We start from the raw sequence: 17,043 nt of genomic DNA, 5'->3' as shown, positions 1-17,043 counted from the left end.
ACTGACCCTAACCTCACACACTAAATCACCCAGGTTCAGTCCAGGAACATCTGGGAAGTGGGAAGGAATATGTAAGCAGGGAAGAAATAAAAACATTGCCCTGAATTACAGTCAATTACAGAATTGTTAAAATAACTGTCTCCTTCCTACCTTGTACACAATTGGGATAAAGATGAGCATGTTTGTAGATTCCTGTCTAACTTTCAGGTCTTTCAAAAATATAGATAGGTAGGTAGATAGATAGATAGATAAATAGATAGATAGATAGATAGATAGATAGATAGATAGATAGATAGATGATAGGCAGATAGGCAGACAGACAGACAGACAAATAGATGATAGACAGACAGGTAGACAAATAGACAGACAAACAGAGATAGATAGATAGATAGATAGATAGATAGATAGATAGATGATAGGCAGATAGGCAAACAGACAGACAGACAAATAGATGATAGACAGACAGGTAGACAAATAGACAAACAGAGATAGATAGATAGATAGATAGATAGATAGATAGATAGATAGATAGATAAATAGATGATAGATAGATAGATAGATAGATAGATAGATAGATAGATAGATAGATAGACAGACAAATAGATGATAGACAGACAAGTAGACAGATAGACAGATAGGCAGACAGATATAGATAGATAGACAGATAGACAGACAAATAGATAGAGGTAGGCAAGTAGACCTCCACTATTTGATTTAGGGGTGATTTGTTGTGCAATTGATAATTAGAATATGAGATATCAATGAATTAAGTGTAATGTTAAGGTTAGAGTTTAAAAAATCAAATTATGTTATGTGAGAAATTTGAAATATAAAGCTTAAATGTATCCTCAAAAACCTCCCAACTTTTTGTCTTTTGTAAAGTCTTTCTTGAAGTCATACAGGGTTATGGCTTGAAGGCAGCTCTGTTCAATGCTGCCCTTTTTACAGTATGAGTGTGAAGACCAGTCAAGTCTTCTGGGTCCGGGGTGCCAAGACTCTTTTCTGTTTATGTATTTATTCTTTCCTCCTTATAGGGAGTTTGGTCTGAACCTGTCCGATTTAGTGTCCAGGGTTAAAAGACCAAATGCAAACCAATGGGCCCAACTGAGCTAACAAGGATTTTTTTTGAAATGTGTAAAACTGGGAAATCCACAGATGTGACTCCAAGCAAGACAGAGGGCAAATATCTTGAGCATGAAGCTGCTGGGTTTTCTTCCCCTGTCACTTGTCTAAGTAGAAGTGCCTGGACATTCCATAACATAGATCAATGAATTTAGCTGAAGTCTGTGCTGGGCAGACAGAGTTCTACATAATCATTTTATCTTGTTAGGAGCTAATATACTATGATAGACTTCACACAGATAGCCCATCAATTAGAAAATGTCATATAACATAACTAATTTCAAATTATTAGTTATTGATGGGGCAATAAGAGTGTTGACATGGCTATCTGTCTTTTTTCATTGCTGCTAGCTATGCAAAATGTTTAAATTGGGCCACAAAAAAATCCACTTTCTGATGTTACAGCACTTTTCTAACTTCTTTGTAGATTATCATCAAATCAGAACTAAATGTTGATCATCAAAACTGCCCAAGCATTCCCACAAAATATATAAAATGCAGCACATAAACAAGAACAGAAAATATGGAAAACAATAAAGTGGAAATTGGAATAAGAAAGAAAAAAGATAAACTGTAAGAGAAACAAGAAATATTTAAGAAATAAGCTGCCTGTATATCATGATGGCGGCTGAATGTCTTCGATTGTAAAAGTTATTTTTCAAGTCAAGAGTAGGTTATAGGTTCTGCTAACAAGTTGACTGTTTTTCCTGGAGTTTTATCCAATGCCTCATCGCAGCTGGAAGATCTCTCTGTTCTCCCTTAGATGCTTGATAAGAAAGTCTAAATCAGAAGGCAGTGAAATACAACCTCAGGTTATAATTGTCTCATCAGTAAGTTTCACTGGATCAGGACCAGGTTCAGTGGCTTTGATAGACAGCCTTCTGGTGAAGTACCCTGCTGGGTAGCCCCTGTGACCACAAAGTTAAAAACATTTACTTTCTGGCCCTTAAATTTTTCGCAGACCCCTGACTTAAATAGTGCCATGTACGTCCAAATTTCTGATACCTTCTCTCACTGCTGAAATCTTTATTGGATGTTTGCTTTTCAAAGGTTTTTCCTCTTCCTGCTTAATAGGAAGGGGTAGAACAGGCTGGTTTTAAAGACACAATTGAGCAGCCCGCTGGCTTTAATCTTTTAAGGAAGCTGAGAACTTGTTTCGAAGAAACTTTTCTCAAAGACCCACTGTAGAATCTAGTTGTCTTTGGGGAAACAGTTAAGGTTTTCCCATATATTACTCTTGTTTAAATATATGCTGTATTTAAGATAAATTTGGGTGGACAAACAGTGGATAAACTCTGTGAACTTTACCATCTATAACCATTTACTACAAACAATGAAATGGCTTCTACTTAAGAAAACTCTGCCCTCACAACAAAGGCAGCTTTTGTTCAAATTTCTCCACAAACCCTTGATTCTCTTGTTCTTGGAAGAGAAAGTCGAGACCAACATGAAATGTCCCTTGTACGTTTTTTGCACTAGATTACTGAGGAGGAACTATTTCTGAAAATACTTCAGAAATAGAGAAATAAGAAGAAAGTGGGGGTGAGTGGGTGATGTACGTTATTGAAGAGAAGCAAACCAGCACATCTACTGCCCCTGCCTAGGCTCCTTTGAAGAACGAAGTTAAATGGTTGTCTGAGGAAAGAGAATTATTCTGTAGTTGAATAGAGTGTTGTTCTTGGCTAATGTGGGGCATCTGAAATTGCTCTTGAGGTGATAAAGTTCACCTGGGGGGAAAGCCAAGGAGAAGTAATAGCAATGTCAGTATTTGATGGTCACACAAGAAAGGAAAATGGCTTTAGAAGATGGATGAGGCCAGAAATAGAATAGGCAAAGTTGAACCTTGAGGGAGAAGCATGAGGAATATGACTTTTGTTTTGTTTTCTTTGGATTTATGGTGTTGTTTTAGATGCTTCTCGGAAATAAAAGCAGATTGGAATGGCATTTGAAAACATCTCCATACACACCTCAGTGTACTGACAACTTTCCATCACGAAGGAGCTGGGAGTTAATGGTTTGTTATAGCATGCAGGATGCGTGTATGTTCTCATAACACAGCAAGGTACTTGCCTGTGGATGTGAACTTCTACTGCATTTAACTCACCGGCTCTGTCAACCCTGGGTGGTTACATTCTCAGATGGTGGCTAGATCCAAGGAGTGATAGTCTTTCAGACGTGTTAGAATTTTGCACTTCCCTGTCAATTCCAAGAGACTATGTATAGACTTTGCCAAGATTCTCTTTGGCAGTGGTATCTCCCTTCTTGGCATGATGAAATCAAGCAGCAACTTCCATCAACACCGAAGTACACTAAACACCGCTCCTCTCAACAGTATCACCAGTTGGTATTGTTGTTTTAAATTTTATATTTTTAATCGTGTATGGAGGAGGGTCTGGATGAATCTGTGCACATGTGGGTAAAGACCAGAGATGATTGTTCCCCTGCTGCTAGAGTTCCAGGGACTTGTGAAGTGGGAGTGTTGGGAATCAAATGAGTACTTTCTGAAAGAGCAGTATGTACTCCTAACCTCTGAGCTCTGTTCTGGTGGCTTTAGAAAATACAAAAATAAATGGTTGCAGCCCAGAAAATTCGCCACTGTTCTGTTAACTTGAATAACTAATGACTTGATCACAGTAAAAGCTAAACAATGATTAGGCTTGTGCTCAAATGAGTTAAGATTGGAAAGAGCACATCAAATACAGACAGAGAAGGTGAGAAGGCTGTATTTATATACGAGAGAGAGAGAGAGAGAGAGAGAGAGAGAGAGAGAGAGAGAAACAATTAATGAAAAACAGGCCATGAAATTGAAAGAAAGCAAGGAGGATTATGTAGAAGGGTATGGTGGGAGAAAGGGGAGAGAGGAATAATGAGATTGTATCATAAATTTTTAAAAAATTAAAAAACAAACTGAATAAATAAGCTTCTTAAACCTGTGAGACCATGCTCTACACCCCCAGCTCCTTGAGAGACTAAGACAGGAGGATTATTTGAAGTCCTCAGTTCAATACCAGCTGAGGTAACAATAGCAGGACTACCTCATAAATCAGTAAATGTAAGTGACTTGGACATAGGCATTTCACAATATTGTGACCAAATTTCATTCATTAATCATTTTTAAATATCTCTCCACCTTTGGATCTCTTGATTCCATGTAAGAGTCTCACATCCCTTAATAGAAAAAGCAAACAAATGTACAAAACAGACAAGAAATTTGGACAGGCTTCAGCTAGGTGTCCAAGCTTCTAAGGACTTATTAAAATTCAGCTGGAAGTCGGGGCTTTTGAAAATCCTCCACTTCTTATAAATGTGATAACATTATTTCTGAGACAGTAGAAATCATCTGAGCACAGAGAAGAACCTGGGAGTATCCTGAAGTATAGCAAGACTTTTTCTTTTGTTTTTTCTTTTTATTGGATATTTTATTTATTTACATTTCAAATGTTATCCCCTTTCCGGTTTCCCCCTCTACCCCATATCCCAACTCCTCCCCCTGCTTCTGTGAGAGGCCCCCTCCCACCCACCCCTTCCAGGTCCCCTGCCCTGACATTCCCCTACACTGAGGCATAAAGCCTTGGCAGGACCAAGGGCCTCTCCTCCCATTGGTGTCCCACAATGCCATCCTCTGCTACATATGCAGCTGGAGCCATGGGTCCCTCCATGTACTCTTTGGTTGGTGGTTTAGTCCCTGGGAGCTTGGAGGAGGGGGTGTCTGGTTGGTGTTTTTCTTTTCTAATCTGGGAAGGCATTTATCTTTTCCTCCCCTAATGTGGAGTTTTTACATCAAGCAAGGATGAAAATGAAGAACTAGAACTTTATTTGCTGATTGCTGCCATAGATCATTGACAGAGACACATAACTATACAACATCCAGGTTTCCACTTTAGCCAGTAAGCTACTCTCCTCTGACTAAAATCTGGATGGCCACGTATACTTTTGGTCAATTATTATTCCCTCCTTTGGCTATGTGCACTTCGGGTCAGCTTTCAGCCCCTCCTTAGATTCCTTATGGAATCTGAAAAATTGATTTTTTTTTCATTTTCTTCCAGACATCAGGCATTCAACAGAAAGGAGTTTACTATAAATTAATATGATATAAGCCACAAAGACAGAGTTTTCGAGCCATGCTGGGTTTGACTCAAAGCATTCCCTCCCTTAGCCATCTCCTGAAAAAAATTCCAGAAGTCTTTGGAATATCACAATGGGCATTGGAAACCTGTCAATGCTGAATATAAATGCCATAGCTTAACTGAATAACGGGTAGAAAAGTGACGTTGTAGATGACACTGTCCAAAGCAGGTGTACTTATAGGTTTTAATACAGCTCAGAACTTCTGCCTGCTGAGCAATGGGCTGCCCCTAAAGTCATGTGACTAGCTTCCTTGTCCAGCAACTTGACTCAATTCTGAGGAAGGCAGGAAGGTATAAGAGCTGGAGTTGGAAGTATAGAGTATGAAGGAATTGTGGACTGAGACTTCATTCTAGTTTATGGCTTCTATATAAGTACCTCAGAGCTCGTTCACAGCCGTGGAAGAATATGCTTCTAGCTGAGGCTAACACACAGGCTCTGTATATTTGACATCCATCTTTATGTTTTACTCTTTTGCATATGAACATTTCCATATAAGAGCCACGTTAAAGCCAGGCACAATAGTCCATGCCTGTAATCCAGCTCTTGCAAGGCTGAGACAGAAGGATGGTAATGGCTGAAGCCAGCCTAAGCTACATAGAAAATCTCAAACCAACAAAGGCTAACATGAGACCCTATCTCAAAAAGAAGGAAGACTAAGAAATGGGAGGAAGAATTACCCCAAATCTTCCAAGTATCACCCTCCAGACCAACATCAGGACTTGGAAAAAAGAACTTCAAAACCCTTTTGGGACTGAAAGAACTGAAGGGGCTTGAGACCCCATATAAACAACAATGCCAAGTAACCAGAGCTTCCAGGGACTAAGCCACTACCCAAAGACTATACATGGACTGACCCTGGACTCTGACCTCATAGGTAGCAATGAATAGCATAGTAAGAGCACCAGTGGAAGGGGAAGCCCTGGGTCCTGCCAAGACTAAACCCCCAGTGACCGTGATTGTTGTGGGGAGGACAGTAATCGGGGGAGGATGGGGAGGGGAACACCCATATAGAATGGGAGGGGGAGGGGTTAGGGGATGTTGGCATGGAAACCGGGAAAGAGAATAACATTTGAAATGTAAATAAGAAATACCCAATTTAATAAAGATGGGGAAAAAAACCCTTTTGGTCACCATGCTCACACAAGCGTTAGGATTGGGTCCTTCTGTTTCGTCCACCAGAATATATGCTGCATTGTTTTGTTGTTATTGTTTCATGGTGTGTTCATTTTCCTCAGTCATATAAACCCATCAAACATAAAAATCATAGGAAGCTAGGGAGGGTCCCTTACCTTTAGCATTCAGTATTGTTACTGGGAAAAAAAATAGGTGCTCAATAAACCTTTGTTAAATGACATATTGGTGCATGAATATTTGCATATTTTAGTCATTATATTTTATAATCTTCAAATAAATTAAGTTCTTATACAAGCATGTTCATTTAAGTATCATGTGGCTAAATTAAACCAAGAAACCAAGACAAATGTGAAGGGCTTGTCAATCATCCCAGGAGCTGTGTGTTTTCATTGAAGTTGAAGCTCACTATTCACTGCTACTTGTCTCCCACAGGAAATTTGCTGACGCAGAGAAATTCTTTACTCTTTGACTGTAGATCACTATTCAGGCATCCGAACCATATCTCACATAAAAATGACAGTTTCATAGACAGTAGAATCATCAAAAAGTAAGGGTTGGAGTTATTCTTTTGCAAAAAAATTAATAAATAAGAGCTGATATCGTTAAGTCTCTTGTGTGTTTTTTTAAAAATTCTTTAACTGTAATTCGCAATAGAATAACCATTTTTCCTTTTGCCCAATGTCCAATAGACATATATCACATGTTTTCAAAGTCATCCTTATACTACCTTTTTTTTTTTTTTTTTTTTGGTCTTCCCTTTGCTTTTACGTTGTTTTATTTCACTAGGATTAAAGCAATTAAAATATACCATATAAATTCCATGGGCCACCACCAAGTTAAAAACTATACTTGTTTTTCAAATATTTTTATTTTACTTATTGTACATATGTGTGTGTTCCTGTATATATTGTGTATGGTGTCTGTATGCTTGTATGCATGTATGTATGGAAGAGAGTATGTGCATATGGAGGTCAGAGGCTAACACTGGGATATCCCTCTGAGTCATCCCCCATGTTACTTTTTAAGAGGATCTTTCTCTGTACCTGGAGCTCACTGTTTCTGCAAGGGTAGCCAGCCAGGGAGGCCCCAGGATGCACCTGTCCTTACTCCTTCACATGGGTTGTAGATGTGACGTGCTCTAGCACATCCAACTTTTCATGAGGGTACTGGGGAATTCAAATTCAGGTTCTCCTGCTTTTACACACTGAGTCATCTCCCCAGATCTTCAATATACTTTAAAAAGCATTGTAATAATGAATATATATATATACATATATATATATATATATATATATACCAAGAAACCACACATACACACATATATACACACACATACACACATTAGAGAGATTGTAATGTAATTAAATGGGGTTTGATTTTGGTTCCATTTGTTTTGAATTCAGGGTTGGTTTTCAAACTACCTTTTCAAAAACTTAACCCTTGTCCCCTTTATTCTTCAGAAGGAGAGAATAATAATACAGTTGTCTACTGATAAACTCTACAGTTAAATTTCAGAAAATCAGCCGTATAGCTTAACAGTTCTGTGACTTTGGACAAGTAAGTTGCTTTTTCCTGTCCCTGATATTGCTCTGCTGAGCTATAAACCAAGACTATATTCGTTGACCTCTTGTAAGATCAGAATGAGGAACAGGCCTTTAATGTGGCAAAGGCCTTTCTTTAATCCCTAAGTAGGAGACAGAGGCAGTGATGGGCAGTTTAAAGCCAACCTTGTCTGCATAGCAAATCCCAGGCCAGCAAGAGCTACAGAGTGAAACATTGTCTACAAAAATAAATATAAATAAAATATTGGAATGAAGATTTTTTTTAAAGAAGCATGAGAAGTATCTGCCCATTTATGACTGACTAATCATTGTATGTGTTTACCATCATCCTGGGCCACTGGGGAACACCGTCCTGTAATAATTTTAAGACATTCTCAGGTTTCTGTCGGTGCTATTTTTTCCCAATATGTGACAGCAAAATTCCTACCTAAGAAGGGATTACAGCCCTCAAGAAGAATTCCTGTTAACTCCAAACTAAGCCTCACCTGCTGAGACCTGGCAAATTCTCTCTTGAGATGAGTAGGATCTGGATCTCTTTTTTCCCATATCAACAATAGATTCACCCTCACTCCTCCCCTGGGAGAATATTTGTATTTTAATGGCCATGTGCTACTTAATCATTTGCCACAGCCAGCAGTGCAAATTCCATGTCTTTATTTGGCTGATCAAACCTGAAGCCCAGGGATTACTGTTATATTTCATTTGCAGAAAGATAGTTCTGGGGGAAAAAATAATAAAAGATGTTTTAAAGTTATATCTGCTTATGTTATTGTGAGATGTTGAAGATGTAATAACTAAGCAGAATTCAAAATGCCTCTTGCTAAATCAGAATAGAATTCACAGGAAAACAAACTATTATACAGGCATGTCCTATGCTTAAACACTCAGCACCTGACAGGAGCCTGATATAGCTGTCTCCTGAGAGGCTCTGCCAGAGCATGGCAAGCACAGAGGCAAATGCTCACAGCCAGCCATTGAACTGAGAATTGGAGGACTTAGAGAAAGGATTGAAGGAGCGTTAGGGGCTTGCAACCTCATAAGAACAACAATACCAACCAACCAGAGCTCCCAGGGACTAAACCACCACCCAAAGAGTACACATGGACAGACCCATGGCTCCAACTGCATATGTTGCAGAGGATGGTCTTTTTGGACACCAGAGGGAGGAGAAGACCTTAGTCTTGCCAAAGCTGGAGCCCCCAGTGTAGGGAAATGTCGGGGAGGGGGCAGGAAGGAGTGGGTGGTTGGGTGGGAGAACACCATCATAGAAGAAGGGGGAGAGGGGATGGGATAGGGGGTTTTGGACAGGAAACCGGGAAAGGAGATAACATTTGAAATGTAAGTTAAAAAATATCCAATAAAAAACAAAAACAAAACAAAATAAAACTCAGCACCCACTTCCACTTCAGCCCAGGTACTGAATATTCCTGACCTCCTCAGCTTCTTCATACCATTGGAGTTGCTTTGAAAGAGATAATACATTTATTCAAAACTGGAGAAGTAGAGAAAGAGAACAGTAAAAAGCAAGTCTAAAGAGACCATTACTGGGCCTGCACCCTTTAACTCAAAGCATAACTAATAATCCAGCAAACACACTCCCCAACTATATTTCCCAAGATTCCAAGTCATAGCCTCCTCTTGAAATTTGGTCCCTCCAAGACTTCGTTAGTTTAGTGAGCATCTTTCATAAAAAGACAGAGGATTGATGAGCTCTCGGATGAACACATTAGACAGAACTAATTAAATAAGACCCTCATCACCATAATATCAGGGTATGATCTGAAGACAAATTTGGAAATGCATTTGATATAATGGTCCTCAAACGGTTCTTTGTTAAAGTCCCCACAACACTGGAAGTCTTAAGTGGCCCTTTCTTTCCTATGTTCCCGAAGATGTGTGTGCAGTCCAGTGATGGAGTGGCGACAGGTTCACAAAGTTGACTCTCTGGAAGAATAATGAGGAGGGAATTTGCCAGTGGGGACTGATTGCATTTAAACCAAGAACTCTCCAAACCAAAACTAGGACAAAACTGGGTTCTATTAACACTCAGGATTTAAAGACTCCTTGTCTGTCTAGATCCCTTCCCTAGTTTCCTACTAAAGCATCTATCCACATTCTATTCCATTGGTATAACAAAGTGCTGCAAATTTAACAGCTTAAAACAGCAAAGGTGGAGCTGAGGAAATGGCTCAGTGGGTAATAGTGCTTGCTATGCGAAGAATGCTAGAGCATGAGTTCAAAGCCCTGTACTTACGTAGTACAGGTAGGAAATTGGGCAAGGCTATCCCTGTGCCTATAATCCCAGAAAAAAGAGGAGAAAGGAGAGAGAAGGCTCAAAGTTAACACATTCTTAAAGAATTACTAACTACAAAGCCAAGTATATTAATCAGTTGTACATAATCTGACAAACAAAATACAAATTATCTTTCCCTAATGGGGTCATGTCTCGATAAGCCCAGAGTGGGTTGAAAACATATGTGCCACTCGGTTTTGTATGACTGTGACCAAATGTCTGAGATAATACAAAAAGAGGGAAGACTTCTTTCATTTCTTGGTTTTAGGATATTTACTTTCTGCTTGCTTAATCCCATCCCTGGGATGAGGCTGAAGATTGTATCAGAGAGCATGTGGTGGAGAGAAATTGCTTACTTCATGGTACCTGGAAAGGAAAGGAAGATTTCACCTTCGTAATGGAAGCCAAGCCTATTAAACTCTGAATCAATAATGCATTAGTCATTCATAAGGTCAGGAGATCAGGAGCTCTCGTAATCCAATTACCTCTCAAAAGTCCCAATCTGTATATGTGCTTAATTGGGGACCAAGCCTTAAACACATGGGCTTCCAGGAGGATATGTAAGACCTCTAAAATCTATACCCTATAACAATTTTACATACCTACTCTATGGAACTCCAGGACTTGAAATATATTTACACACTAAAGAATACAGTTGTGTACCATAGAATATGATTATTCCCTCCATGGACATGTGGTTGACAGCCAAAAATAGCTAGAGAGTATCATAATGAATGTTGCTTTCCCAGCAAAGAGTCACTATTCAGAGTAGAGTTTCTACTAGATATATATTGTTTTTGCACCAAAGTTGAAAAATCATAAATCAAGCCAGCATAAGTCATGAACAGACCATAAATTCGTCTGTTCTCCAGTATGGAAAATATTTGCTATTCCCCCCACCTAACAGCCCTCAAACTAGCTTCAAAATCTCATTGTGATCCATTCTCCAGCCCAGACCCTTGTGGTGGGTAGAGCTCAGCTAAGTAAGATATGTTCTGTCCTCTTATTCAAGCTTGGAAACAGATGGCATTCTACCTCCAGCATCCCAAAAGGAATTGACCTGGTCACTAGTCACCTAAATCAAAGTCCCTTTCCCTGCAAAAGACTTCCATACCATTGTTGCCCAAAGAGAGTCAACTCACTGGCAACCCTATAAGGTGTTGTATGCCTCCTTGGTAGCTCCTTAACTCTAACAAGATATAAAATACTAGCCCTTTATCATCTGACAGACATTCTGGTAGGACCTCTGCTTGCCTTGGACTGTGCTAGGTCTCTTGGGACACATGTCTCAGAAAAGTTATAATTTGGCTCACAGAGGCTAGATGCTAAACAATAGCCAAGTTTTTACTTCCTTATACCCCCACCACATTACATGGAGAATGTGCAGAGTAAATTCAGGTTGATTGCTCGGCTTATTAAACAAATGGTAAGAACCCCAATTATAGACAGATCTGCATCCCAGTTCAGCTAGACCCTGACAGATTTCACACTGTCTAGCTGAAATCCTTACTTTTATTGATAATGACAATGAGGTACAAATAAACTGATACGGTAAATTAAATGACTACAGATAGAATTCAGTTTACATCTCCCTCTCCTGCCTCCTAACATGGACCTTTTAATTGGACCCAGATATGACATGGAAACTAAATCCCAGAGACAGCTCCATTTGACTCAAGTCTGAACTTGCTCAAATATCCAGGCCAGCTCAGCTGTGCCAAGTCTGACTGGTCCCTGGCCCTTACTGTGCCTCTTCTGGCTATCACTCCCTCTCTTTGCACTGTCATGCTGAAGCTGGTACCAATCATCTTCAGGGTTCCTGGGGAGCAATTCATTTCATTTTTTTTAAATAAAGGAAATGTTAATATCACAGATCTATGTCTAAAATGCCCCTGAGCATGTTTCTTCTCTGAATTTGTTCTCTTTTTCATTTTCAAATTTCCTTTGTTTTTCCTGAATTTCACAGTGACTTTGATGTCAGAAGCCTGAGACTTCTCCTTGCCTGGTCCTCACCTCCCACCCTGAGCTAATTCCACAGAGGTCCATCAATCCTTTCAAGTCTAAGGCCAATGCCTGTGCTCTGTCCACAGCAGCAGGAGGGGTTCCTAGCACAGAAGATAGATTTGTGTGATAGGAAAGTACAAGTGTACCTGCATATCAATGGGTCCATGAAATCCGAAGCCACTCGTCTTTATTCAATGAACACATCACAGTTCCCCAGGCCACCTCTATTAACACAGTCTCTGGAAACTAATTCTTATATCAAACTGCAAACAGTGAATAGAACTCAGTATGATATTCAAGACGGGGACTGTGGCCCTGAACTGTAGTTCGATTGCTTCCAATTAATAAGAAAGGTACTTCAATGAGGGGAAAAGCTCCCAGTCAGAGCAAAAGAAATTCCTCTTCCCACCTTCTGTTTTCATAAACATTATAGTTGATTCTGGGTAATAAAAATACGAAGCTAAAACAATGGCAAACATTTGGCAGGCAACCGGATGTGATTTACTCGTGAGAAATAAAAGAGCATCGTATGTTTAACAAAACTGCCATTCTGTGTTGTTTTTTTATTTTTCCTTTTGCACCTTAATGTTTATCTCTCTCCCACCCTGTTCACAAGGCAAGGGAGAACAGGAGAATAAAAGAGAGAGATGCAAATTTGGACGAACACAAACCGGCATGATTGCCTCTTGAATAATAAACCTCCACTTGTAAATTACCTACCTTTCCAGAAAATTCAACTCACTTTAAAGTGCCTAATGGATGTGAAGGGCTCTGAACCTAACACAGTGAAAAGCAACGAAGTCAAAACATCTTTGAAAACAAACAAGAGAGAGAAAGACAGTCATCCCACCCTCGCCCTCTGTCTGTGGAAAAGCAGCAATCCCAGCCCCGGGGAGGGGTCCATAATTTTGATTTGAAAACCTCTCAGGGCGGTCCTTTGTATTTTCCCTTCCTTTCTTCGAGGATCACAGCAGCAATTTTCTTTTATCGTCAGCTATTTATAGTTTTCTTTTCTCAAGAATTCTTGGCCAGAAAGAAGCTGTGCAGAAAGTGTTCCGACAGCCACATCATTTTGTAGCATTCTTCAAAACTATTAAGTACAATCAAGTAGGAGGGGGACCAAAACAGTCCCCCCTCCCAAGTTCTTCATTATCTTTTCCACTTGGTTTGCTCTCCTTGAAGCAGTGGAAGCCAAATAAATAGTCTCCTCCTGGTCCCAGGGTGGAAAGATGTGGAGAAAAGAGTCACTTAAATGACCTCCTTTCTATACAGAGATGAAAATATACTGGAGGAAGAAGAGGCTTGCTATAATAGCTTAACGATTAGCACACATCTCTGTTCTGTTTCTCCTGTCTGAGATCTAGGAGCTACGACATATGCTAGAGAGATTGGAGTGACTTTGACTTGACTCAAAGCCAAGACTTTGAGATTTGTCAGCGGCCAGCAGCCCCCAACAGCCCTTTCTTTTGCGCTCCTCGTAGAGTTGTTAAAAGCATGATTTGTAGGCAAACGCACATTTGTCCAAGTTCTGCCTCTACTTCCTGCTAATCTCTTGACCCTGGGGAAAATGCTTCTCTTGGTCTCAGTTTCCCATTCATCAAATAGGGGTGACTGAGCACTTAGAGAGAAAACACGTGGTGACCACTTCCTGGGTACATAAAAAGGTGCATGCCACAGGCTATCGTGAGCTCTGACCATGTTTGCACGCTCCAAAGCACCTCAAGCCAAAAAGAAAGGAAGCCATTGAAGATGGTTTCCATCTCTCTAACTCTGAGTTTCCTTACATCTCCAGCAACTTGAGACTGGCTGCTTCGTATGAGGGGAAGTGGTGTAACACATCACCAAGACAAGAGGGAAGGAAATGCAAGCACACATCCCAGAAGCAAAGAGGGGTACAGTGTGCTCCAACACCAATTCCCCGGGAACTAGGGAAGTCTTGTACATGAATGGGACTTTGGGAAAATCTCAGCCCGAACCTTGTAGTTTGAATAACCTTGTGACCCGGACAAGTCATTTATTCTCTGTGTAACTAAAAAGTGCAATCTATAAAGGTAAATATCCCAACTTCCTCGTCTATTCTATATCCCCAGTGCACAAGACATTTAGAGGAACATGGCTGAATACATCTCTGTGAAAATTTTTACAAAAGCAAGAAGCATAACCTGTTTGCCCTCCGTTGGTCATGCTGTATGGAATTGAGTTTCTTTCAGTGACTGCTATGAGGGTCCCTGGATTCAAGTTCAATTCTAGATTCTAAATTCTGATTTGCCATTTACTAACTATGGTTTCTTAACGATTTGCCTAAAGTATTTCTCCTTGGATATTTGGCCCAAAGTTGTCCATAAGGAGTAAATATCCCCAACCCTTTTCCCCTAAAATTCAATCCAAGTCTCATCCTGTGCCTAATTCTGTCTCAAGTTTCTTGCAAGAAGGGTCATGGCTCTTCCCAGAGTCTCGAGTACACATCTGGATCTGTATGTAGACAATTGCTGAGGAAGCTAAGTGTTAAATCAGGATGCACTGACTCAGGGTGACCCAGTTCCCTTCATTCTGTGCACCTGCCAGCCTCCGCTCCTCCCAGCCATCAGAATCCCTTTTCCCTGAAGTCTTGGCACTGGGTCTGCAGGCTTACAGCCCTGGTACCAGAGGTGCTGGCTAGCCATAAATCTTTTTCTTAAAGCAAGGTCTCATCCAGCAGTGTTCCCCTTGGTTTATGCCCTTGAGTTTCTCTCTACAACTTCAACTCTCTACAGATACTCGAATCAAGCTGCCTGCTAAATTTTTCCCTCTACCAGGCCATTGCTTATAGCATTTTTGTGACATGGTTCTCTAGGAAGAGCATTATGCAAACTAATGTTCCATTCCTACTCTACTCTAACTCTCTAACCTCGGGACATTCCTCTCAAAGTTTAGAAATACGAAAGTCAAAGGAGATCACAGCAAGCCCAGCGCACATCATCTGTCTCCGTTGCAGAGGCTATGATCAAAAGACCTGGCAGCACCCAGCCTCTGTTCCAAATGAGTGGATGCTTCGAGCCCAGTGGATGCCTGCAAAGGACAGCAAAGCTTAGGAGATGGTTATCTCAGGTAAATCATCGGCACCAAAGGTGGCAAGACATCAATACTATCAACCCTACCAGCAGCAAGTACATAGCCCAGGGACGTGGGGTCAAATGTGTGGCATTTGTAAACCGCGCAAACAGAAGCATGTCCATGTCACGATCTATCTGGTAGGGGGAAGAAAAACAAATCGAAAAAACAGGCAGTGTGTACTTTGGTTATCCTAATTTATTTTCCAAAACATATGCATGGAAGCAGCATTTAGAGCAGTGGTTCTCAACCTGTGAGTCACAACCCTTTGGGGCGTCAAATAACCCTTTCACAGGGGTCACATATCGAATATTCTGCACGTCGGATGTTTACATTACAGTTCCTAACAGCACAATTACAGTTCTAAAGTAGCAAGAAAATAATTTTGTGGTTGGGGGTCACCACAACATGAGGAACTGTTTTAAGGGGTCGCAGCACGGGGAAGGTTGAGAACCACTGATTCGCAGGATGACAGCAGAGATTTCTCTCCTTTTTCCTAATACAAAACCAAGTGAGCAGGAAATCGAGAGTAGCAAGAGGATATTGCCTGCTGATGCGGGTACAGGAGGGGACATGAGGGGTTGGGCCATTTCCATCCACTTCGAAAGTGTCTGAAGCTGGGAGAACAACAACAGTGGCAATGAAAGCAACCTACTCAAGCACTTTAAGAAAGCTGGAGGACGAAGTGCGAACTGTTCCAAGCAGCAAAGACCCCTCCACCTCTAACTTGCTTTCACTTTAAACTGCTTGAAAGTTGGGATTTTTTTTTCATCAGTAACTAAGAACATGTCTGCATCATTAACCAAGTTTTCATTTCTTTTTCTATAAACCTAATAGTAATAGTACTGTCCTCCCAACACCTTGTGGAGAGTAAACCAAACCTCCCTCCCCCAAAACACTTGTAAGCTACATTTACACATTTACACGCACAGCCTCCAACTCCACTTTCCACTTACCCAATGGCTCTCTCTAAATAACCCACTGTTTACTTTGCTCCATGTACAGACAGAGCACCGTCTCCAGACAAATTGAGTAATATGAGCACTGGCAAAGTAGATACAAAATGCCCGATACCTGTATGCCACTGCCAACTAATTCTCTCTCTCCTCCAGGTCTGCTAAGAAGAGGCAGAAGGCACACGTAATTAGGATAGTCCTGTACTCTTAGTACGTGAGTTCAAGGCCAGCTAAGACAAAAAAAAATACAAAAAGAGGAACTAGAGAGACAGCTTGGCAGTCAAAAATGATTCTAGTTTTGCAGAGGACCCCGCTTTGGTTCACAGAGCCTAAATGATGCCTCATAGCTGTCTGTAACTTCAGACTCAGGGGATCTGGCATTTTTTTTCTGGCCTCTGCAGACACTACTTTCTACATGTGGTGGATACACGTCCATGTATGCAAACACTCATATATACGAAATTATTTTCTTAATATTTTAGTACAAAGCATCGAGTATAATGATCTATTCATATCATAACAAAGCCCATTATTTTATCCGCTATGTTTTTAGAAATTGAATATCAATAAGAGGATAAGTAGAGGTGATGCAGGAGAGTTAAAATGCACATAATTATGACTGTCTAGTTACACACATTTTCTATAGAATTTGAGAGTTCTTTTACAAGGCAGCGATGAAACCACACAGGATCCTCTGCATTTACCCCCCAACTCTCGTTCCCCACATGAGCTGAGAGAATTCTTTGTTTTCAAA

Source organism: Rattus rattus, chromosome 7, assembly GCF_011064425.1.
Source record: "Rattus rattus isolate New Zealand chromosome 7, Rrattus_CSIRO_v1, whole genome shotgun sequence".
NCBI lineage: Eukaryota > Metazoa > Chordata > Mammalia > Rodentia > Muridae > Rattus > Rattus rattus.
Note: the sequence above shows the minus strand (reverse complement) of the source record.